A 26,358-nucleotide genomic window follows, 5' to 3' on the forward strand; every position below is an offset into this window, starting at 1 on the left:
CAGATCTAACGCTCTGCACCGGAATCGCAGTGCTTGCAGGACGCTGGGGGTCCTGAGCACTGCGAGACCACCCACCGTTTTTAAACGTCGGCGCTGCACAGAGCCCAGCAAGCGCCGACGTTTATCTACAGTGGGCGGTCGGGAACCGGTTAAAAACGGTGGAAGGAGGAAGGTTAATAGGAGTAGGGACACTGGAGATTAGTCCTGGTTAAGGTGCAATACGAGCTTCCTGGAAGGTCTGTGGATGACCACGTCGAAGGGTCCCCCCTATGGAAAAAGGAGGGGATTGGCTTAATGGCAGATTTTAGAGGTTACCTTCATGGATTATAAGGATTGTAGTTGGAAGATTTTGATGCAGAGAAGGGAGTGACTTCGCTCCTCAAATTACTGCCATTTCCTACTAATCCTTTTTCCCTGCTCTCTTTGTCACTCAATACAGGTTATCGCCTTCACCCTATACAATTGGAAGTCGTCCCCTTCTCTGCATCAAAATCTTCCAACTACAATCAACCACTACAGGTACATGAACCTCCCCTAGGTAACTAGGATCTCTCGCATTTGAAGCACAAACCGACTCTTGTTTCTCTACAGTTTACCTGAATCTGGATAACCCACACCTGACCAGACCTACCCAACCCTTTATACATCCAATCAGGTCATTTTCTATCCTAATGATCCATGAAGGTAACCTCTAAAATCTGTCATTAAGCCAATCCCCTCCTTTTTCCATAGGGGGGACCCTCTGACGTGATCATCCACAGACCTTCCAGGAAGCTTGTATTTCACCTTATCCAGGACTAATCTCCATGGTCCCTACTTTTATTAACCTTCCTCCTTCCACCGTTTTTAAGCTTCCCAGTCACCTTTTAAAATAGAATAATTATTTTAAACTTTTTGTAACTTACCTATTTAATAAGTTTGGTAATTTTTTAATATCCTCATTGTTATTACTTTTTGTCATACCCTACGTACCAGAGCAAGTTCACTTATTTTTAACATTGGAAATTCTCAGACAACTGTGGTAGTTGGCCTTTCTTGCAGAAGGCATAGGGCATACCCATTAGAGCCACCATTCTATTTATTTATTTAATAATACCCTATATACAGTTGTACACTACTGTCTGATCACATGGCAGGTTAAGAAGGGAAGGAGTACCACTTAGCTATTTGAATGCGGATTTTGCTGGAATAGTTTGTGGACACAATGTATTCGAGGCACTGTTCATGGTCACCTGGCATCTAAAAAGATGGTCACATGAACAGGCTTGGCGCTATCTACTCCATTTTCCAGATCCCAGGGATTCTCTTACTCATCACCCTTTAACCCCTCTACATGGATCTGGACACAGAGACCCCCTAGGCTTGGGCCATGGTGTTACCTGCTGTTCTGTGGAGTGAGATGGCAAGAAAAATAGTCAGGTAGCCGGGTCAGAACCAGGAGGGCAGAGAACATACAAAATCAGAAGACACAGGAGTAGTCATTAAACAGGCCGGGGTCACAACAGAAACAAATACACAAGCCGGGAGCTGAGCACAGAGGACTAAACCAGAGGAGAACAAGGCTGTATCTGGCAGCTTCCGGCAATATGCTTCCAGCTTTAGTAGGGTCCGGTGCTTTCCAGTTGGCTGAAGCAGGGAGCAGATTACTCCAGCTGGACAGCACACACACCCATACTGCCAGACTTGATGGTACTACAGGTCCCAGACACCCTAATCTTAGTGGCTGGACAGAGCCTGTGCCGCCCAGAACTTCTGGTTCTAACGTCTCCTCCATTACCCTCGCCGCCTGGTGACAGAAGCAGACGTCACAGGAGCAGATCCCAGAGGAGATGGGACACACCATTTACATAAGCCCTAATATGACAAAATGGCAGAAAATCAGAGCAATAGAAATCCCCATAAACTGACTACATTATGGAAATTATAACCCTCAGTGAATTAATCTATGAGAGTAGTTACTATTTTGACTCCACAGTCACTTTCCACAAATTAGCACGCAGACGATGTTGAAGTGTGAAAATTGCAAATATACCATTTTTTACCCAACACATAGTGCCCAGATTATGCTCCATGAGACACACACCATAAGTTAAGTGGGTTCCTCTCACTATAGTAATGTCAAATACATGGATGCTAAATGTGGTTTGGGCGCACTGCAAGGCTCAGAAGTGGGGGGGGGGGGGATCTGACTTTGGGAGAGCGGATATTGCTGGATTGGTTTATGGAAGCCATGTTACTTTTCCAGAGCCTTTGAGCCACTAATAATGTGGAAACCTCTGTTTTTCCACTGACAGATGATGGACCTGAGTGGGGACTTGTTTTTTGTTGAGATGAGTAAACGTTTTTATTGATATTATTTTCGCCTACATAACATTGGTGACTTTTTATTTCATATTTGGGAGGAAGAATGAACAAACAGTTGAACACCATGGTCTACTGCTTCATGCTATGAGGTTTTCTATTAGACTGTGAACTGTCATTGTCTTGGTGAATAATTATTTTTTTTACTTAACTTGCCATTTTTACTGACCGTTTAAGTAGAAATGTTAAAATTGGTTTTAATCTTGGCAGATGACTGTACCAGGAGATCAAAGGGACAGCTGACATCTTCAATTTTCAAATCAGATGACCTTGAGATCCCACAGGATACGATTGAAGTGAATGCCATTACTCCAGATATACCATCATCCCTTCACAACAAAGATCAGTCATCTAATCCTTTGAAACACGTCCTGTCTTCTAATTCATTACCGACCACTAAGGAAAATCAAAGTCATATAATAAGCATTAAAAAACAAACTGCTCCTAAAGCAAAGAAGGCATGTTCACGTTCAGAATTTGGAGATTGTTTTCCACTCGAAAAGTCTTTTTTTAAACATCAAAAAAATCACACAGCGGAGAACGGATTTTCTTGTTCCAAGTGTGGGAAATGTTTTAACCAGAAATCAGTTTTTCTTAAGCACCAGAGAACTCACACAGGAGAGAAGCCTTTTTCATGTTCAGAATGTGGGAAATGTTTTAACCAGAAATCAGATTTGGTTAAGCACCAGAAAACTCACACAGGGGAGAAGCCTTTTTCATGTTCAGAATGTGGGAAATGTTTTATCCAGAAAGTTCATCTTGATAACCACCAGAGAACCCACACAGGGGAGAAGCCTTTTTCATGTTCAGAATGTGGGAAATGTTTTAACCAGAAATCATATTTTGTTAAGCACCAGAGAACCCACACAGGGGAGAAGCCTTTTTCATGTTTAGAATGTGAGAAATGTTATAACCAGAAGTCAGATTTGGTTACGCACCAAAGGAATCACACAGGGGAGAAGCCTTTTTCATGTTCAGAATGTGGGAAATGTTTTAACCAGAAAACACATCTTGATAACCACCAGAGAACCCACACAGGGGTGAAGCCTTATTCATGTTTAGAATGTGGGAAATGTTTTAACCAGAAGTCAGATTTGGTTAAGCACCAGAGAACCCACACAGGGGTGAAGCCTTATTCATGTTTAGAATGTGGGAAATGTTTTAACCAGAAGTCAGATTTGGTTAAGCACCAGAGAACCCACACAGGGGTGAAGCCTTATTCATGTTTAGAATGTGGGAAATGTTTTAACCAGAAGTCAGATTTGGTTAAGCACCAGAGAACCCACACAGGGGAGAAGCCTTTTTCATGTTTAGAATGTGGGAAATGTTTTAACCAGAAATCATATTTTGTTAAGCACCAGAAAATTCACACAGGGGAGAAGCCTTTTTCATGTTCAGAATGTGGGAAATGTTTTAACTGGAAGGCGCATCTTGATTGCCACCAGAGAACCCACACAGGAGAGAAACCTTTTTCCTGTTCACAATGTGGAAAATGTTTTAACCGGAAAGCGAATCTGGATCGCCACCAGAGAACCCACACAGAAGAGAGGCCTTTTTCCTGTTGAGAATGTGGAAAAGGTTTTAACAAGAAATCAGATTTGATTTAGCACCAGAGAATTCACAAAGGGGAGAAGCCTTTTTCATGTTCTTAATGTGGGAAATGTTTTACAGGTAAATCAACTCTTAAAGAAGTTGTCCGGTACTTTTTTTAAATTGCCCAATGTATTCAGCATGTGGGCATAAGTATATTTGTAAATACCTTGTGTTGCTGAAAAATGCCTGTTAGCGGCGCTATCGGTGGCCGCTCACAGGCCTCACGTGACCCCGCACTGACGTCACAACAAGTGAGGCGTGACTCAGCGCTGGGGTCCCCGCGGTGGCTTCTGGGTTGTGGGCGGGGTTATTCCCGCGTCACATCCAGCATCCACAGCGTGCTTTCCCAATGAATGGGGAGAGGGAGAGCGCACGTTTGATGCCGGGTGTGACGCTGGGGAATAACCCTGCCCACAATCCAGCAGCCACCGATGGAATGCGGAAGAGAGACCCTCGGCTGTAGCCGTGACGTCAGCGGATGTCAGTGCCGGCTGCAGTTGAGGTTCACGTGATGCCTGTGAGCAGCCAATGATAGCGCCGCTCACAGGCATTATCTGCAACACAAGGTATTTACAGAGATACTTATGCCCACATGCTGAATACATTGGGCAACTTAAAAAAGTACCGGACAATCACTTTAATAAACATCAGAGAAGTCACACAGGGGAGAAGCCTTTTTCATGTTCAGAATGTTTGAAAAGTTTTAACTGAAACATGTATCTTCCTAATGGGGTTGTCCACTATTTGGGCGACCACTTGTCATTCCTCATGTTTGGCCTCATTAAAATAAAAACATTCATACTCACCCTTTGTGCCGTCGCCGTTCCAGCAGTGTCTGCACTCGTGTTCCTGGGGCTCATGTGAGGTTGTTACATCACACGAGCCCTGTGTCCAATCAGTGCCAGCTTCACTGTCCCTGTCTTCGGACGTATTGAACATCAACAGGAAGCCAGGGCTACAGCTGCTTTCTGACTTCCTCTTATTGTTCAATGTGTCCAAAGGTGGGGATAGTGACTCCAGGGCTGAGTGGGCTCAGGGCTTACATGACGTATAACAACGTCCCCCCGGACACGCAAGTGCTGACACCGCTAGAAAGGCACAGGCATGTGAGGTTTGTATAATTGTTTTTATTTTAACAGGACTAAACATGAGGAATGAGAAGAGGATGTCCAAGTAGTAGACAACCCCTTTTAAAGATCTCCCACACAGAGAGAAGCCATTATCATACCTAGAGTGTGAGAAATGAATTATTGGAAAATCGTATTTTGTTGACCATCAAAAATAACTCGAGGGGAAACTATATATGTTATTGACAAATTGTACGTACGTATTGTGTCTATGTAAATCAGAGCTGTGTGTATATAAATATGCATATGTAGCAGAGCTGTGTGTGTATGTAAATGTGCGTATTTAGCAGAGCTGTGTGTGTATGTAAATGTGCGAATGTAGCAGAACTGTGCGTGTGTATGTAAATGTGCGTATGTAGCAGAGTGGAGTGTGCATGCACTGTCTATGCAGCAGTGTTAGAAAGATCACAGAGGCAGAGCTCATCCTATTTATTGCCGCAGGGCCGGCTCCAGGTTTTTGTGGGCCCCGGGCGAAAGAGTCTCAGTGGGCCCCTTTAGCACATACCACGATTCATGATGCACAGATACGGCGGAGAAATATAGGTATACAACACAGGGCCCAGCCTGCCACCTCATTCTTCGCATATGCAGACATGCACGCGCACACACACACAGTACGCTGACACGCAGACACGCGCGCACACACACAATTCGCAGACACACTCGCATACAATACGCAGACACACACAATACGCAGACACACGCACACAATGCGCAGACACACACGCAAACACACAATACGCAGACACACGCACACACAATACGCAGACACACGCACACACAATACGCAGACACGCACACACACAATACGCAGACACGCACACACAGTGCACAGACATGCACATGCACACGGTACGCAGGCATGCACACACATACACACATGAACATGGTACACAGATATATGCACACAATAAGCAGACACGCACAGATACACACACATACATATTTGAACACATTCTTAAAAACATATAAAACAGATATAAATATATATACACAGTCATACACACTGACATACACAGACATTCACATCATACATGTACACACACATAAGAAATATTTTTTTATATGGGGATTGGGGAAGCCTCGCTCACCTGCCCACTGGCCTGTGTCCCGTCCAGCTCCTCAGTCATGTGGCAGTGCAGGGCCTCAGGCGTGTCACATGGCACTGGACCATCAGGGGGGCCCACTCGCCGTCTGGGCCTGGGCTGCTTCCCCGGCATCTGTGCAGGGCCGCCAGTGCTGTTCAAGCCCTGCTCTGCTACATGCAGCAGCAGTGTGCGGTCAGTGTGCTGCTGCTCCACCAATCAGGCCCAGTGCTGTCACTTTCCAGACATGGCCGCGCGCTGTGCGGCTGTATCTGGTAGTAATGATGTGGCAGGTGCGACACACAAGTGCAATTAAAGGTGCAGTGTCGCCCCTGCGTGTCATTACTACCAGACACAGCCGCACAGCGCGCGGCCATGTCTGGAAAGTGACAGCACTGGGCCTGATTGGTGGAGCAGCACCACACTGACCGCACAGTGCTGCTGCATATAGCAGAGCAGGGCTTGAACTGCACTGGCAGCCCTGCACAGATGCCGGAAAAGCGGCCCAGGCACCGATAACGAGTGGGCCCCCCTGATGGTCCAGGGCCCCGGCACCTGCCCGCGGACGCCGGCCCTGGATTGCCGTATTCCTTTCCCGTGGGTATAACACTACTCCGACAATGCAGAGTAGGGGACCACACTCCAATAAGACTTTATTGGGTCAACAACAGTTAATAGCATATATTACAATCCCATTGGCTCACTGGGGATTAGAATTACAGCGACTTTAGGGCATTCAGGGCCAATTTTCTGCCATCTACCAGGATGATGAAGATGCCCCACGGGACCTTCAGGATTTTAACAGTGTTAGTGTGGAATAATGGGCCAAAATAACATCTGAGCAATGCATGTGACTAGTTTCTCCATACAGGAGGCATCTGGAAGCGGTCATCGCCAACACAGGCTTTTGTGTGAAGTATTAAATAAACTTCAGTATGTGAGTTAAATACTTATTCCCTGTGTCATTTCTCATTATTACATATAACTAGTAGTGAGCGAGCTAGTGACTGTTCGGGTTCGGCTAAATGAGCCGAACAGTTTATTAAAAGTTCGGGTACTAGAACAGTACCCGAACCCGAACACAGACTCCATTCATTTTAATGGGGGAGCCGAACATACCTGGTTACCTGCACTGTCATCTGCATGACAGCGCAGGAAACACAGGCTCTGATCAGCGCTAATAGCGGTCAGAGCACTGTGGGATCATGCTGACAGATGTCAGCATGATCCTACAGCTGTGATAGTGACCCGAGGTAAAAATCTTACCGCGGGTCACAGGCGCCAGCTGATGGGACTGCTACAACCATCAGCCGGCGCCTACTGTGTTATAGCAGAAGATGAGGCCCCTCAAGTTCAAAGACCCCATCTATGCTATATAAGTCTGACAGTTACTTTAGGTCAAAACAACAACAGCTGAATGTTCCTTCCTTGTATCAATAACGTGTCCTTGCTAGAAGATGACGTGTCCTTCCTAGTAAGATACGCCTAATTAAATGTTTCAAGGCATAAGAGAACAGAAACTAGTTTTCTTTTTTTGCTTGCATAGTTAAATTGTATAATCGAACTATATATGGTAAATCCTTTTCCTGCCTCCAGGGTGCATATAAACCCTATGCTTTGAAATAAAGTTAGAGCTTGTTGACACATACATCCTGTCCTGTGTCTCATTCTCTCCGATATCGTAATCCAAGGATAGAAGACCCAGAATGCAGTGACGTCAGCTGGCGCCCAAACAGGGACCTTGAGTTAATCTACCCAGGGGTGCTCGACCGGTCCGAGACGTGGGACGAGTGAAGCTCTCTGTTGGTGATATATACAGCGCTGAGGTAAGAATAACTGTTATATTCTACCTAAATTATATCACTACATAGAAGAGACTCCCTCACCCCCGAGCGGTCGGCTCCCAGTTAATTCACAGATTGTTGTCTGGCTCAGGTCCCTTTGAACCAGTAGAATCCCCTCAGATAAATTGTCAGTCCTGCCTTCTATCCTTTGGAAAAACTTAAGAATGAAAGTATGGATCCGATGATTGTGTTGTGGGTGTGTCTCGGGATCGGTGTTTTTGGTCTGTTTTTCTGGCTGGCGTATAAGTCCTGGAAGGCTAATAGTGGTGTGATCCAGAAACCTTTGTGGCCCATTGTCTTAAGTGACTGAGGAGTCTACTCTATGTGAGGAGAACCAAAAGAATGGGGAAACAAAATGCCAAAGAAGGCATTACAGCCAAAGACTTAGTGGTACGCAGAGAAGGGAAACAGGCACCGATTGGTATTGACAAAATATTGTGTAAAGCGGGAATGAATGAAAATGGAGAGATGAATGGAGAGAAATGGAAATCCTTCTTTAACTCCTATCATGGATGGCTGAAAGATAAGGGTCTGCTGAAGACAGTGGATGTATGGATGAATGCATGCGCTCATTTTGAAGGAAAATTGAAAAATTAGGAGACGGATGTTACAGACTGACAAAAACCGGAATGACAGATTTTCCTCCCTGTCCGCTCCCGACGTCACCCCCACCCCAGTATCAGAATTCCCAGGAACCTAACTGCTGGGTTTGCCCCAGATGTGGACAGCAGAACCCCTTGACAGTAGACATCTGTGTGGCATGTGGAGGACCGAGACCCCACCCAGCTAGTCTATTCCCAATGAGGATGGTAGTTGTGCCAGGAGCACCGGGAGCAGCAGCAGCGGGGGGGGGGACGCAGTTGTTCCAGGTCAGGAAGCTCGCACAATGTTAATGTATAGACGATGGAGTCCTTCAGAGCAGTTGGCGTTGATCTCCCAGCTGCCAGATCCGTCCCAGTCCCCTATGGGTTTTGCCTTAATGATAAGAACTATACAGAATACGTACAATGCAACTAGGTTGGATCTACAGGGGGTAATTAAGGGAAAATTGGCAGATGAAGCCCGCTATGATAGGTTGATAGATGAGACAAAAAAACAGTATGCCAATAGGACCGGACCCGTAGAAGCAGAATCTAATGATGCAGCATCTGGAGTCCTATTCGCAGCAGCGTTGGTAAAGGCATGCAAAGAAAGGCAGGCAGAGAGGCAGGTTACACTAGAAGACCGGGTTCAAGGTAAGGAAGAAGACCCCAAAGATTACTTTTGGGCACTAAAGAGAACTTGGTCAGAAATGGGATTCATTCCCGAAAATAAGACTAGTGAGAGGGTATTAGCAAGTGCTTTCATGAATGGACTAAAGAAGGGGATTGCAGAGAAGGTAAAAGCAAGTAGACCAGACTGGAGATCAGTGAAAGCAGAGGATTTGGCTAGAATAGCCCAGGGGGCACAGCATGACATAGCGCAGGCAAAGAGAGCTGCCAGAGTACACATAGTAGAGACTACCCCTAGAAACAACAGAGGCAAAGGACGGACTGCAGGAGGAGGACAGAGACTATGTTACGGATGTAAAAAGCCAGGACATTTTAGAAAGGACTGTAGGACCAACCCGTATCCAGATGCTTAGAGTACGGGTCCTTCAGCCAACCAAACAACGCCCCCATAGGATGAGGGTAGCTTGCACATGAACCCCCTCATCTCCTTACCCCCAACTCCCAGTTGTATAGTGCAGGGGGACATGAAATCGATTTCCAAGTAGATACGGGGGCCGACAATTCAGTAATTACGCAAGGTGATTGGCCATACACTGACACTGATTTTTTACATCATGTCATTGCCACCCCCTTCAATTCCCCGTCTATCCTGCTCCCTGTCACTAAGAGAATTCCCCTGTTCAAATGATGGCACAAGAAACGGCAGGTTTACCTACTGTATTTGAACATGAATTAGAAAATGCAGATTTTGAATTTTTTGTAGATGGATCCCGTCATCAGGACGATTCAGGTACTTTCCATACTGGATATGCAGTTGTCTCCCTCAATGCAGTAATCAAGGCAGAACCAATGCTCCCACACCAATCGGCTCAAGAGGTCGAACTTAGGGCCCTAACCGAGGCCTGTAAACTAGCAGAAGGTAGTATTGTTAACATTTACACGGATTCTAGGTACGCATTCGGTATAGCGAATGATTTTGGTCCCATATGGAAGTCAAGAGGTTTCCTGACGGCAGCAGGACACCCCATTAAGAATGCTGATGCAGTCCAGCAGTTAATTGATGCACTACAACCACCCAAAAAGGTAGCTGTCATAAAGGTAAGAGCACATACCAGACGCACCGACCAGGTGAGTAGAGGAAACGCGATGGCAGATGCAGCAGCAAAAAACAGCAGCTTGTAAGCCGCAACAAGGGCCAACAGTACGTCAGTTAAGTGCCCCTAAAAACCCCTTTGTGTCGGAGGACATCTTATCCCAAATGCAGGCTCAGGCTCAAAAGGAGGAGGTTGATAAGTGGTTAAAGGAAGGTGCATGCCTGAATGAAGCAAATGGGGTATGGGGGAAAGGGACACGACGATGCCTTCCAAGGGCACTGTACCCAGCGGCTGCCCAGATACTAAATGGGCCGACACACCAATCTAAAACGGCTGTGATGAGTGTGATGCAGAAACATTGGGTGGCACCAGGATTCTCCACCTGTATAGAAAGCCTGACACAAGGGTGCATGATATGTGCTACACATAATCAGGGTAGAGTAGTTAAAACACCACCCAAACACCCCCCCCCCCCCCCCGGCCCCTCTATCCATTCCAGAGACTGCAAATTGATTATATTCAGTTGCCAAAGTCAGGATCATGGGAATATGTGTTGGTCTGTATTGATTTGTTCTCAGGATGGCCAGAGGCTTTCCCGATTGCCAAAGCCACGGCTGCGGCAACCACAAAGAAACTGCTTGCGGAGGTGGTCTGCAGGTATGGGGTACCAGAGGTAATTGAGAGTGACAGAGGTACACACTTCACAGGTGAAATAATGAATGAAGTCATGTCAGCTCTAGGAATTCAACAAGCATTCCACACCCCATATCACCCGCAAAGTAGTGGTAAAGTGGAAAGACTGAATGGGACTTTGAAATTAAAAATTCAGAAAGCCATGGCTGAGACAGGAAAACCATTGCCGGATTGTTTACCGCTTGCTCTGTTTTCAGTAAGATATACGCCCAATAAAAAGACTGGACTCTCTCCATATGAGATATTGTTTGGCAACGTACCCAGCCTAGGGTGTTTCTTTCCGCAAGCATTAGAAATGAACAACCATGTGCTAAGTTCCTACGTGAGGGCTTTACACAAAAAGATTAAGCAAATACATGATAATGTCTTCAGTTCTCTTCCAGATCCAGATCAAGACTCTAGCAGCCATACGCTGCAACCTGGAGACTGGGTGGTTATAAAAAGACACGTGAGGAAAAGCCTAGATCCACGGTTTGATGGACCCTTTCAAGTTCTGCTGACCACAAATACAGCCGTTAAGCTAGAGGGAAAAGAGACCTGGATCCACGCATCCCATTGCAAAAAGATACTAGGAGAACCAGCGGACAAAGAATGATGACATTGTTTATACTTACCTGCATACTCACAACCACAGGTGCATGGACTAGGTTGAGCACCACAGATGGAGACGACAATAGATTCATTAAGCACCATCTTGCTCTAATCGATGGACTGAAGGAGCAAAACCAGGCCATTGCTAATTGTTGGATATGTACACATGCCCCTGTGACGTCCACAAGCATACCCTTTCTCGCTGTCCCAGTCTCATGGGAAGAGATAAACTTTTGGGTGAACTGTTCAGATACTTGGGCCAATAATGCCACACAGACTGTGGAATACCACTGTTGGGATTCCCGTAGTAGGATGGACAAAATTTCCGTGGTGGCAAGGGAACCTGACGGGTCAAATAATTCCCAGGTTGTATTTAGCTTTTAAAGGAGGGGAGTGGGTACCTCGTAACAAAACAAAAATTACTGATCTAGGGAAAATACCTGAACAAGGATTAAAAACGGGACAAATGATACCTGTGCCAATGTACCTGGCAATCTACAGTGTAACGAAAGCTCAACTTATCAGAAAGGTGCACCTACGTGTGGCAATCCTGATGCTGGCTATTGTTCCCCTATAGGTCAAGGGCCTGGGTGGTATATGATGTCAAATGTTTCTAAGTTTGTTGATTTAGTTCACCATCTAATACTGCAACATTCAGCATTATGGAATCTCCCCTCATCCATGTATTGGGTATGTGGAGACAAGGCTTTCAAGTGGCTCCCAGTAGGAGTAACAGGAACTTGTACGTTAGCCAGATTGACACCCGCAACTTTTATTGTTACTCCAGACCAGCTAGATCCTTTGTCTATCCCAAAACATACACTGCATAAGCGATCAGCAGACAATAAAGAAAGACCAAGTGGGAGACCCCATATAGTTCAAATGGGAGGGGTAAACAAAATTTTCAGTGCATTGTTTATATACCCTATGTTGACACAAATGTGGGATAAATTAGTAGAAGCTACGGACTATCTTGATGATCAGATTTGGGATATTTTAGAAGTAGTTAACGGATCTCTTGCAGTACAGAATCAATTGATTATTGTCACGAACCAACATACCCTTGTACTAGATTATTTAACAGCAGCACAAGGAGGGATGTGCCAGATAATAGGGCTCGCATGCTGCCATTACATAGACAATTCTAGTGTACTGACGCTGAAGCATAAGTTGGAAGACGTTGTAAAATTAAGGAAGCTTTATGATGAGGCCAACCTCAAGAATCAGGATTCCTGGTGGGCAAACACCTTTTCCTTTCTAAATCCCGCAAATTGGTTTAAAGGTATCGGTGGGTGGTTGGCTGGTATAGTACAAGCTATTTTTCAGGTTTTGCTAATGTGTCTTGCGGTTTATTTGGTTTTTAAGCTTTTTCTAATGTGTATTCAGTGTTGTACTAAAAGAAAATATAGAGATTCATATTGATAAATGAAGGAACAAAAGGATGGAATGTTATAGCAGAAGATGAGGTCCCTCAAGTTCAAAGACCCCATCTATGCTATATAAGTCTGACAGTTACTTTAGGTCAAAACAACAACAGCTGAATGTTCCTTCCTTGTATCAATAACGTGTCCTTGCTAGAAGAGGACGTGTCCTTCCTAGTAAGATACGCCTAATTAAATGTTTCAAGGCATAAGAGAACAGAAACTAGTTTTTTTTTTTTTGCTTGCATAGTTAAATTGTATAATCGAACCATATATGGTAAATCCTTTTCCTGCCTCCAGGGTGCATATAAACCCTATGCTTTGAAATAAAGTTAGAGCTTGTTGACACATACATCCTGTCCTGTGTCTCATTCTCTCCGATATCGTAATCCAAGGATAGAAGACCCAGAATGCAGTGACGTCAACTGCCATAGGAAATAGCAAGCCCAGGCGCCGCTGGATGGGAGCAGTAGCCTCTCATCCACCAGGGCCTGGGCTGAAAGTAAAAAAAAAATGTTAAAATTAATAAAAAAAATATATTCAAATAAACACATTACACTCGCCTACACCTTGTCCCTGATGTTCTCCCCTGCAAAAAAAAAATAAAAATAAAAAACACCATAAACTCAGCTTACACCTAGTCCCGAATCCAATGTCACCTGTAATAAAGGTAAAATAATAAACCAACCTTGGAGGCGTGGCCTGGCCATACATGTGAATGGAAGTGTGTTAGAAGAGCTGCTGGAATAAGCAGATTGCCGGAGGATCCACTGGGCCCCTAACTTCATAAAAAGCGGTATTACCCCTTCTATACACATCCTAGCACTTACCGGTGTGCATAGGAGGAGCGATCATGGCTGGAATAGCGGCGGCGAGACGACGGGGAGCAGCAGCAGGAGGGAATGGAGGCATCCAAGATGACGCAGGCTCCTTTGCAACAGGTAGAAGAACAGGGAAGTCAGTGGCTGCAGGCTCAGCCCTGAGGCTGGCTGGATTTGCTACATTTCCAGACACAGGAGCCAGCACTGTCAATGAGGCACAGACACAAATCATTGAGGTGTCTGAATTTCTCTGAGAGCACAGAGAAACAATTAATGACACTGATGAAAATGACTCTGAAAGTTCCAGTGCCCCACAGCCTCAGCCAGAAATCACTCCTTCCCACCATAATACAAATCAGCACATTAATGAGCCCACGATAAAGGATGTGTTTATAGCTGTAACACAGTATGGACCTGCTTTAGCCTCACTTAACAGACAGATGGGAGAGATTAAAGAAGAACTTTCTTACATGAGGCAAGGGATACAAAAGGTTAATGACCGCACTACAGCAGCAGAGGGCAGAATCAGTGATCTGGAGGATAAACAGCCTCAGATAATCAGGGACATGACGAACAGATTATGGCCCCATTAGCTAAAACAGATGATTTGGAGAACAGATTCAGGCAAAATAATATAAGAGAGATTGATGTCCCTGAAAAAACATCAATAATCCGAGTACTTTGAGACATGGTTACGTTCTTTGTTTGGGACTGATTGCCTGTCTGCCCTCTTTGCTGTAGAAAGGGCGCACAGGGTGCCAATCCAGCCACTGCCACCGGGAGCTCCTCCACGTCCAGTATTAATAAAGCTGCTGAACTACATAGACAGAGATGCTATCCTTAAGGCTGCCCATGATAAAGGGGACATCTCTCTATTAACGGTCAAAGAATTTCCCTTTTTCCCGATTGCTCCACTGAAGTTTTAAAACGTAGGGCGCAGTTTCTTGATGTAAAACGAAGGCTGCGCAGTCTGCAAACCTCATACTCCATTATTTATCCTGCGAAACTTAGAGTGGCGGCTCTGGGAGAGACTTTCTTTTTTGAACATCCGAAAGACGCACTCCGTTGAATTGATCTGAATGAGCAGAGGATCCGTCAAAATCAGTAACTTTGAACCTGGATAATTAAAGATACATGCCATCGGAGTTTCCCGATTCACTGTTGGGGTCATATCCTTTGCTGCCTAACCCACGGCCCAGTGGACACAACTATCCTGAGCTATATCCGAATATTGCAGGCCCCCAGGAAGTGTTTGACCCTTTTAGTTTTAAGTTGATTGTTCGCTTGCCTTATATACGGCTACAGGATGGACTGGTGACTTTCTTCATCATGATTGAATGGATGGATTAATGTTTGTTTAAATGTGTTTGTGGGGTTTTGTTTCTATAACTTATTATCTGGTTCTGCAAATACTAGCGGTCAAGCCGACTAAGTGGAAATACTGTAAAGAGGGTTATAAAAGGGAAGAGAAAGGAGGGATACCGCACAAGTCACCTGTATTTTTCAATCCATATATAACTAGATATCATGGCTGATAAAGTAAAATTCCTCTCATGGAATGTCAGAGGTCTGGGGGACTCCTTAAAGAGAGCGGCGGTCATGGAACATATCCGGGATCACCTGCCTGCAGTGATATGTCTGCAGGAAACGCACTTTGGAAAAAACTGATGTGGGCATGAAATATTCATGGATTGGCCACAGCTTCCACTCTACCTTCTCCACATATTCTAGGGGGGGGTTAGCATCCTAGTACATAGGACTATCCTTTTTGAATTAATTGATTCCAAGATAGATGGAGAAGGCAGATTTGTGGGCATCCACTGTAAAATATTTACAAAATAAATTCTACTTGTGGCAGTCTATGTTCCTCCTCCATATAACAACATTACTTTGAAAAATAATGGTCCACTAATGAATAAGATACCAGGAGTCCCAGTCCTTTACATGGGAGATTTCAATAATGTTGTTCATCCCTTTTGGGATAGATATTAATCAGACCCTGCTACAAAAACTGCCCCATAACTATGTTTGGAGAAATACTATCAGACCTATCATTAGTGGACATATGGAGTCTCAAATATCCTAACACTAGACAATTTTCCTGCTATTCTAAGACACATAAAACATTTGTCGCGTATTGATATGGTATTGGGCACAGAACATATTTCCCCCTTGGTAAGAACAGTGGAATATTTACCCAGAGCGCTATCAGATCATTCACCCTTGCTGACTACTCTTTGTTTTTCACCCCGGCCGCTGGATTCTCTGACTATATCGGCTTCAAATTATAGATATTACGCTGATCACATCGACCTTAGAACATTATTTTAAGGAAAAGGACAAACAAGTGTCGCAAAACACATTATGGGATGCCATGAAAGCGTGCTTACGAGGAGTCTTAATACAGGCCATTAACAGATCCAAAACTAAGACAAAACAGTTCGGGGAGGTTTAAGGGATAGAGTTAGATCTACAGAAGAGAAATTTGTACTAACCGGTGTAAAAGAGGACCTGATGGAGTGGGGAGAGGCACAAGAAGTGTACACCACACATATCAAGGAAAAAGCTAAAAATAAACGCATGTTTGCCCAGACACACTTCTTCAAGGAGGGGGAGAAGGCAGGACACTTACTGGCCATGATGGCAAGAGCCCAGATGGGGAGTTCTTTTATTGGTGCTTTGAAGGACAGGGAAGGAGCGGTAGTAAACCAGACTGACCAGATCTCAAACAACCTGCTAGAATTTTATAAAGATCTATATACATCCAAACTGCAATTTAATAAAGAACAAATCTCATCCTACTTGAGGGAAATCAAACTACCGACATTCAGCAGTAAAGATCAAGATTTTTTAACTAGACCACTACCGCTGGAGGAGTTACAAATGGCAGTAGCCTCTATAGCTAATAACAAATCGCCAGGACTAGATGGGCTTCCCACAGAAATATATAAAAAATTTGGAAATATTCTACTTCCCCACTTACTGGCTACCTTCGATGAAGCGGTGAGGGGGGGAACCCTACCCCATTCAATGCAAGAGGCGGTGATAGAAGTCATACCTAAACCAGGTCCCTTTAATCCCTGACTCATATAGACTCATATCTTTATTGTCAACTGATGTTACAATTATTGCGAAGGTTCTGGCGTCTAGATTGAATACAGTAATTTCTACAGTTATTCATACTGACCAGTCAGGCTTCATGCCTGCTAGATCCACAGCGGTTAATATCCAGAGATTGTTTCTTAATCTCCAATTGCTGGTGGATGGTGATGGGGACGGGGCAGTATGTTCTCTGGACACCGCTAAGGCATGTGATTCTGTTGAATGGGAATATTTATGGGCCGTGTTGGAAAAGTTTGGTATAGGACCTAGTTTTATTTCATGGGTTAAATTGCTATATAGTAGGCCGATGGCTAGAATACGGGTAAATGGACACCTCTTCCTGGCTTTTGGACTGAGTAGAGGTAAGTGCCAGGGGTGCCCGTTGTCCCCCCTGCTCTTTGCATTGGCCATTGAACCCCTGGCATCGGTTATCAGGGAGCATCCAGGAATAGTTGGGTTTCATAGAGGGAATAGTGAAGAGAAGGTCGTATTATACGCAGTTTCTATAGCAATGGAAACGATAGAAACATTTGGAAAATACTCTGGTCTGAAGATAAACTGGAGCAAATCAGTTATACTTCCATTGGATATTATAGATGAGAATGCTTCCCACTACATTAATTAGGGTTTACAAGTGGTATCGGAGTTTAAATATTTAGCATCAATATATCGGCAAAAATAAATGATTATGAGAAGTTGAAACTTGATCCAGTCTTAATTAAATTTAGAGGTAAACTAGGCACATGGTATAAGTTACCGTTGTCGGTGGTGGGCCGTGCTAACCTGGTCAAAATGATCTGGATGCCACAATTGCTGTATGTTCCACACAACTCCCCAATATGGATAAATCGGAGGTTTTCCTTTAAAGTCAGTCAGGAGTTTAGAAAATTAATATGGGGCAAACAGACTCCGAGAATTAAACTGGAAACATTGCAAAGAAACAAAACAATGGGAGGGCTTGCAGTTCCTAACCCATGGGTATATTATGTGGCATCTCAGCTTCAACATATTCGGGGATAGGACGACCCTGGGGGAGGGGGAGCTCAGCGTATGTTGCTACAGCATTATTTCCAATCCGATAAACTCTATGAGGTATTGGAGGCACATGAGTTTGGGACACTTGGAGGCAAAATACCGACTATGCTGTTATGTCACAAATTTTGGGGGACAGTGAAAAAATTACAAGGAATAGAAGGTGTTTCACAATTTACTTCATTATGGAAAACTCTATGGCTTCCAAATCTATACCAACTGGTGGGATTTGGCTCCTGGAGCGACAAGGGTTTAAACAGACTTAATAAGGTACTGACAGGTGATGTGATTAAGGAATTCTCACAGCTGCAAAGTGAATATGGGTTACCTCCATCTGAATTCTATAAATACTTACAATTTAGGCACGCATATTGGGCGGAAAGCATTGTTTTGGAAGGAGGGGTACCCCGAAACTCAATAATACAGAGAATAACTAATCTACACAGTTCTCGTGGACTGATCTCATTACTTTATAACATTCTCTTACACATTATGTTGACAAACCAGCTGATGCGATCAAAAGAGAAATGGGAGAGTGTAATGGGACCCATAGAGGAAAATCACTGGTCAGATATACTGGAAAGAGTTCCACAACTGTCTTTAAGTGAATCCCATAGACTATCCCATATACAGCTCTGGCAAAAATTAAGAGACCACTGAACAGTTTTCTGTTGGAAAGCATGGAAAGACTGCTGGAAAGCATGGCAAGACGCATGAAAGCTGTGATTAAAAATCATGGTTAGGCTGTGCGCCCACGATGTGTTTTTTAAGCGTTTCCGCAGCGGCAAAAACGTTGCAGAAATGCTTAAAAAACGCATGGTAGAAGGCCTGCCATGTTCCCCAATGATAATCCGCATGTGCTGTGCACATGCTGTGGAAATTTCCACTGCGGGTTATCATTGCGGAAAAAAACGCAGCACTACCAATTATTTTGCGGAAGTGCTGCGTTTTCACCGCCATAGACTTGCATTGAAACGCATGGAATAAGCATCACTGTATATGTAGATGCGCATTCCACGCGTTCCAATGTGCGGATGGCACCCAGGTGTAGAAGAGAGGAGACTCTCCTCCGGACCCGGGTACCATAGAACCTGTGAAAAAAAGAATAAAATAAAAAATACATATTGTACTTACCTTCTGATGGCCCGCGGTGCGCTCGTCCTCCCATGCCGGCAGATCGCGATGGACTGAAGGACCTGCGCTGACGTCATAGTCATGTGACGGCAGGTCCTTCAGTGCAGTGTACCGCGAGCTGCCGGCAAGGGAGAACGGACCGAAGCAAGACTCCGGGGGCCATCAGAAGGTAAGTATAGATTTATTTTTTTATTTTTAAACATTCTTTACGGTCACAGTATATAAATCCATGCTGTTTGCATGGATTTATATAGTGTGAAGTTGTCAAGCACTTTCCAAGTGATGCTAAAATCATTTGGAAAGCGCTTGTCAACCTTCATGCGGAAATACATGTGAAGAAAGCTTCACATCCGCTTGTCCCTGGCAGGAAAAATGCATGTAAAATCCGCATGCACAATCCGCATGCACAATTCGCATGCACAATTCGCATGTGTTTTTTCTGCCAGGGAGATGCAGAAACGCTCAGGAAAAATCCGGAGCATTTCAGCATTGTGGGCACATAACCTTAGTCCACCAAATATGGATTTCTGAACTGTTCCTGAGTTAAAACATGTGTAATTTGAGGTCTGAAAGCACTGTGTTTCTTTTTTAGTATTTTGACGCTTTATCATTTGCTGCAAATAAATACAAAATGTTTAGGTTTGAATTTCGGAGACAAGTTGTCAGTAGTTTATAGACTAAAATAACAATGTACATTTTACTCAAAAATATACCTATAAAGAGAAAAATCAGAGAAACTGAAAATTTTTGCCAGAGCGCTATATGTGATACACCAGGTATACAGGAAACCTCAATTCTTATTTAACATAGGATTTCGTTCAAGTCCCCACTGTCCTAGATGCAAAACTTTTTTCTTCAGAGCACCTGAATAGACCAGTGAGCGACCCCTCTTTTTTCTATTAATCATTTTTGGGATCCCGCTCCTGGGACATTGCAGCAGGTACGTGTTCACACTATTAGAAGTTTGACAGCCTTTTTTCTGACCATGTGTCCCTCCCATTCAGTCACAGGTGGTTCTAACTAGCTCTACCAGCTCATACATTGTAGGTTTAAAGCCCAAGCAGAGACATATTGTCCATACAGGCTTACAGCCCAAGAGTGGCATATCCAGTGGTAGCGTAGCGTAGTTACCCATCATACGAAGGTTACCTTGTCGTGGTTCATGGGCACACATGAATTGGCCAAATTATGCTCAAAAAAACTTCATTTTGTAAAGTGACATCAGTCTAGATACAATATTTCTTATGTATTCATGTATGGAGTGCCAAAGTTCTTTTTTGCAATTTAGATTACTTTTTTCTTCAGAGCACCCGAATAGACCAGTGAGCGACCCCTCTCTTTTCTATTAATCATTTTTGGGATCCCGGTCCTGGGACATTGCAGCAGGTACGTGTTCACACTATTAGAAGTTTGACAGCCTTTTATCTGACCATGCGTCCCTCCCACTAATTCCTTCTATTCATTCACAGGTGGTTTTAACTAGCTCTACCAACCCATACATTGAAGGTTAAAGCCCAAACAGAGACATATTGTCCATACAGGCTTACAGCCCAAGAGTGGCATATCCAGTGGTAGCGTAGTTACCCATCATACGAAGGTTACCTTGTCGTGGTTGATGGGCACACATGAATTGGCCAAATTATGCTCAAAAAACCTTCATTTTGTAAAGTGACATCAGTCTAGATACAATATTTCTTATGTATTCATGTATGGAGTGCCGAAGTTCTTTTTTGCAATCTAGATGTAAAACTAACATAGCAGATATGCTTCATATGATGTGGAACTGTCCTAACTTGGTGTCCTTTTGGAAGAGTGTTGTAGCAATGATTAACAGGGTTTATTCAATTGATGTAGAGCTTTCACCATTAGTATGTATACTGGGATATGTTGAAGATCTGACTATTGATGAGTACGGCAAAATTGTGGCGGCACGTATGTTATATATGGCAAGAAAATTGATAGCCCAAAAATGGATAGCCGATCAGGAACCTGTGATATCAGAATTTATTCATGAAGTTAACTGGCTAGTAAATTTGGAAAAAGGCATATACCTAAAAAGAAATGCTATCTCTAAATTTGACAAGATATGGGGTCTATGGATTGATGGCTCTGCTTTGACATCTAGGGAACTGAGCAGATTTCGCCTCGTCTTGTTTTGAGTTACGTTTATATGATGCCTCAAATTAAACTTCTTTGAAAATTAATTAAAATGTTATTAGTACTCCCACAAGTTATATGTAATTGGATTGACTACTGTTACTATGTTCAAATATTTGTTCATCTAATTATGCTGGTTTTGCAGAGTCGGGATATATAAATAACTCATGCGTTATGCTTCTTAAGGTTGTGGGGTGGAAAACTGTGTTTCTCCAATGTTTGTCTGATTGTTGTTGTTTTTTTCCTTTTTTTTTATTTTCTTCTTTGTGTAAATCTTTATAAAAATCAAAAAACATTTGATTTAAAAAAAAAAAGGAAATAAATAATATAATACAGTTGGAGAGGGGTGTATATCTGAAAAGACATGCATCACATAGGTTCTATAATATTTGGAAACAATTGGTGAATGTGACGGGTCTTCCCTCACCAGGTATACTACAGGATAGTGGGTTGGACCAGTTCTTACTCCTCATAGTCTAGTTCACATTAGTTATATGGCACTTTGGTATCATGGAACGAGATGACTTCCCACTCCTGCCTCTCATATCCCCCCCAGTGAGTTGGATAGAATTTTTGTGATATGACAAAAGGTAGGGGTGGTAATTTAAAATATATAGCGTAATCGCCTTCAAGACTTCTCCCGAATATTCCCCATCCTCTGTAATTCTGTGCCTCAACACGTCCAATTAGCCTCCACATCTGGACCCTTTAGACAAAACCTGAAAACCCATCTCATCAAACAAGCTTATAGCCTGCCATGACCCCGCTGCTTCCTCAACAACACTGGAGCTACTGCAACCCCCCAACCTACTGACTCCTCCACCATCCTGTAGAATGTAAGCCCGCAAGGGCAGGGTCCTCTTCCCTCTGTACCAGTCTATCATTTTTAGTTAGTTTACTGTAAGTGATATCTGTATTTGGTATGTAACCCCTTCTCATGTACAGCACCATGGAATCAATGGCGTTATATAAATAAATAATAATAATGGAAATTGATTTTGAGGTACAACTTTTTATTATCAAAACATGTTAGTGTTTGTAATTGGCAAATTTTATTAAATTTTATTTTCGGTGTCCATCTATGTTGCTACATCTATCAATGTTGTTTTGTTAATGTAAACTGAAAATATTTAATAAAAATTAACCTGATTTGGGAAAAGTGTGTCTGTAAATGCAAAGTCTGTGCCAGGGCTAAAGCCTCTCATCAAGCTCAGTGGGTTATCTCTTCCCTAATGATGTTCCGTTGCAGCCCTGGACCCACTTGTCCATGGACTGTGTCAATGATTTGCTTAACTCCGGTGGTAATACTGTCATGTGGGGGGTGGACCATTTTAGCAAAATAGTTCCTTTCGTCCCACTTCAAAACATGCAACTGCTAGGAGCTTAGGAACTTTATTCGTTTCTCATATCATTAAAGTTTATGGTGCTCCCAAAAACATAATTTCTGGTTGAGGGGTTCAATTTCTGGCTAGTTTTTGGCATAGGTTTTATTCCAGATTGGGCATCAAGCTGTCTTTTCTCTCAGTCTATCATCCTGAAACTGATGGTCAAACTGAGAGATGAACCAGTAAATAGAGCAGTATTAGGGATGTTTTGTCTCCTCTAAACAGAAAGCCTGGGCGGAATTTCTGCCCGTTACCGAGTTTCCTCTAAATAAGCATTCTTCTAAGGCTACCGGGACCTTGCCTTTTTAGCTGCAGTAGTTTTCATCCAATGTTTGGGAATTTTTCAGCATTACAATCCTCCATGCCAGAGGTGAGATTTTTTCCCCAATGAATTAAGGTCTGATGGGAGGTCGAAAGGGATCTTTGATACCTAGTGACTGGGACAAAAGAGATGCTAATCGCAGACATAGGAAGTCTTTGAGGTGGGGGGATTTTGTGTGGTTGTCCTCAAAAAATCTGCGCTTAAAGGTCACATCTAGAAAGGTAGCACCTAAATATGTAGGTCCTAATAAAATTATTAACATTTTAAATCCTGTGACAGTTAAATTGCAACTTGCTATTGGCTGGAAAATCAGATTCTTTCCATTCTTCTCGTTTAAAAAAATTTGAAGGGACACCTGGTCCTCAAAACATTGTTGAGGTTGGTCTGTGAAGCACTGTGGAATTAATGGCGCTATATAAATGAGTAAAAAAAATAAAAAATAAATTTGAAAGGGTATCAGGAGTCTGAGGTTGTGATTTGTGAGTTGTGATGATAGGGAATAAGAGGGTAACCGGTGCCGAGCTGCATGAGCCCTCTCAAATCATGAGCACTTGTGTGGGCTGCCAGTATCCAGTATGGATAATACGCCCCTGCCTATCTAGTTATCATGTGGAAAATATCTCATAGGTGCAAAAATTTCTACATTTCTGTTTATTTTCAGTCAAGATGGGGTGCAGAGTGTACTTTAATGAGAAAAAAATGAACTTTTTAGAATTTACCAAATGGCTGCAATGAAACAAAGAGTGAAAAATTTAAAGGGGTCTGAATACTTTCCGTACCCACACACACACACTGATACATTAAATTGGACCAGGTATGTCTTAATCTATAAAGGAAAGGGTTTGGTACTCATCAGAGAATGTTTCAATAGTCCGCCTCAATGTGTTTCCCCAGCAGGTTCATCAGGAGTCTTGATACAGGGATGATAATTCATAATGTTCAGCATAGTGTGCCTAATAGCCAGGTGTCCATGTTTAAATATCCCACTTCATCCAAAACCCCTCCACAGACTAGGAGACCCATTCCCATTCCTAGAGGTGAATTGTCCTAGGACATATAGAATGGAGTCTGTCTACAATAATGTACTGAGCCTGCGCTACTTCTCATGAACTAGAGGTCTGATAATGTCCATCCCCTAGTGTGCATGTGCGGAAGTGACGCGCTTTAGGCTGAAACGCCAGATAAAGTGATTGCCGCCATGCCACTCGTACCCATAACTGCGCATATCAGTAGTTATGCGCTCCACATCGGAGTGCACCTAGGGTAATTGTCAGTGATTGCGCATGCCCGGATGTGTGCGTTCACAGGGAACTGAGTAGCAATGGGTAGAGTATAAAATCCAAAAATGTAATCCAGAATGGGGCTGTATTCACTCACTTTCCTTTTTGAGGATACATCTATTATGATCACCTCCTCTCACATTGGATTTAACTACCTCAATAATACAAAAGGGGATGTCTCCGGTTTCACCTCGATGTACACTGTTCATGAGTCTTGCTAATGGGGTGTCTTGACCAGGGGTCGACAAAGTTGTTCAGAATCTAGGAGCCAGCCAAAAAATTTAGGAGCCAGAATTTTTTTGTTGACAAACTGTACATATAGACCCCCTCACACACGGCGTCTCCCCGGGGAGCACGGCCTTTGTATGTACTTACACAGGTAGCGGCCCCCCGGCCACAGCGATCCTTCCCCCCAGGGCCGGCTCCAGGTTTTTCTGGGCCCCGGGCGAAAGAGTCTCAGTGGGCCCTTTTAACACATACACGATTCATGATGCACAGATACGGCGGAGAAATAAATAAATATATATATATATATATATTTATTTATTTATTACACATGGTCCAGCCTGCCCCCTCATCCTTCACATACGCAGACATATGCGTGCGCACACACGGTACGCAGACATATGCACGCACACACGGTACGCAGACATATGCGCGCGCACACACGGTACGCAGACATATGCGCGCGCACACACGGTACGCAGACATATGCACGCACACACGGTACGCAGACATATGCGCGCGCACACACGGTACGCAGACATATGCGCGCGCGCACACGGTACGCAGACATATGCGCGCGCGCACACGGTACGCAGACATATGCACGCACACATGGTACGCAGACATATGCGTGCGCACACACGGTACGCAGACATATGCGCACGCACACACGGTACGCAGACATACACATAGATAAAACAGACAAATATATATACAGTCATATACACTGACATTCACATACATGCACTCACACAGACCCATTACTAATATTTTTAATATGGGGATTGGGGAAGCCTCACTCACCTGTCCCCGGTCCAGTGTCCTGTCCAGCAGCTCCTCGGGTATGGGGCAGTGCAGGGCCCCCGGCGTGTCACAGACTTCATGGCCCTGGAACATCAGAGGGGCCCACTTGCGGTCGGGTCCGGGCCCCTCCCGCCCATCTGTGCAGGACCTCCGCTCCGACGGTGTTTGATTGCCGGCACTCCCCCCAGACATGGCCGCGCGCTGTGCGGCTGTGTCTGCTAGTAATGACGCGGCAGGAGCGACACACAAGCACAATTAAAGGTGCAGTGCCGTCGACCCTGCCGCGTCATTACTAGCAGACACAGCCGGACAGCGCGCGGCCATGTCTGGGGGGAGTGCCGGCAATCAAGCAGCGCCTGCGTCCCTGAACAGGTGCAGAGGAAGCGGCCCGGGCCCCGACAGTGAGTGGGTGGGCGGGTGTGTGGGCTAGGCGCCAGACAACATTTTCTAGGCGCCACTGGCGACCAGGCGCCTGGGTTTGTCGAGCCCTGGTCTTGACCATGGCCTATATCGTCCAAATGCTCCCCGCACCCTCTTCCTAGACTGTCTCTTGGTCTTGCCTACATAATCTAGGGGACAGGTGCAGGTGGCCATATATACAAATCCTGATGTTTTACAGTTGGGATAATCCCTCTGGAAAAAGGTTTTACCAGAGGACTAACTCGAGAAACATTCTTCTACCTAGCCAAGCCCCCTTGGGTGCAAGTTTTTTATAGAAATTATGCATTAAATGGTCCCTAATTGACCGACTCTTTCTGAAAGTTATTGTGGGAGTAGATTCCACAGCCCTCTCTGGTCCGGGTCGGCCACAAGTATATTCAGGTGCTTTTTGAGGATATTAACGATACAGTCACTCTGATTGCCTTAAGTTCCTATTACTTGTTTTATCCCATCTTTTTCTTGCTCTCTTGGTTAGGTATGGAGGAGTGTCTGTCTCTCCCGTTTTTCTACAAATGATCGTGCGGAATCCAAAATGTACTGTGCGTACCCTTCTTCCTTGAATCTGGTGTTCATGTCTATTGCCTGTATATTAAAATCTATGACATTAGAAAAGTTCCTTCTCAATCTTAAAAATT

The 26,358-nt window shown here is 44.1% G+C and overlaps 1 protein-coding gene and 1 pseudogene across 1 annotated transcript in view; one reads left to right on the forward strand and one right to left on the reverse strand.

Annotated features, from left to right (window-relative positions):
* Nucleotides 1-6,295, forward strand: part of LOC141191519 (uncharacterized) — a 48,937-nt pseudogene extending 42,642 nt beyond the window's left edge.
* LOC141191520 (uncharacterized) overlaps nucleotides 1-26,358 on the reverse strand; it is a 1,025,631-nt gene that overhangs the window by 97,256 nt on the left and 902,017 nt on the right. The gene's annotated exons all lie outside the window — the stretch shown is intronic.

The sequence above is a fragment of the Phyllobates terribilis genome, unplaced genomic scaffold, assembly GCF_046119375.1.
Source record: "Phyllobates terribilis strain yellow unplaced genomic scaffold, ASM4611937v1 Scaffold_47__1_contigs__length_9908305, whole genome shotgun sequence".
Taxonomy (NCBI): domain Eukaryota; kingdom Metazoa; phylum Chordata; class Amphibia; order Anura; family Dendrobatidae; genus Phyllobates; species Phyllobates terribilis.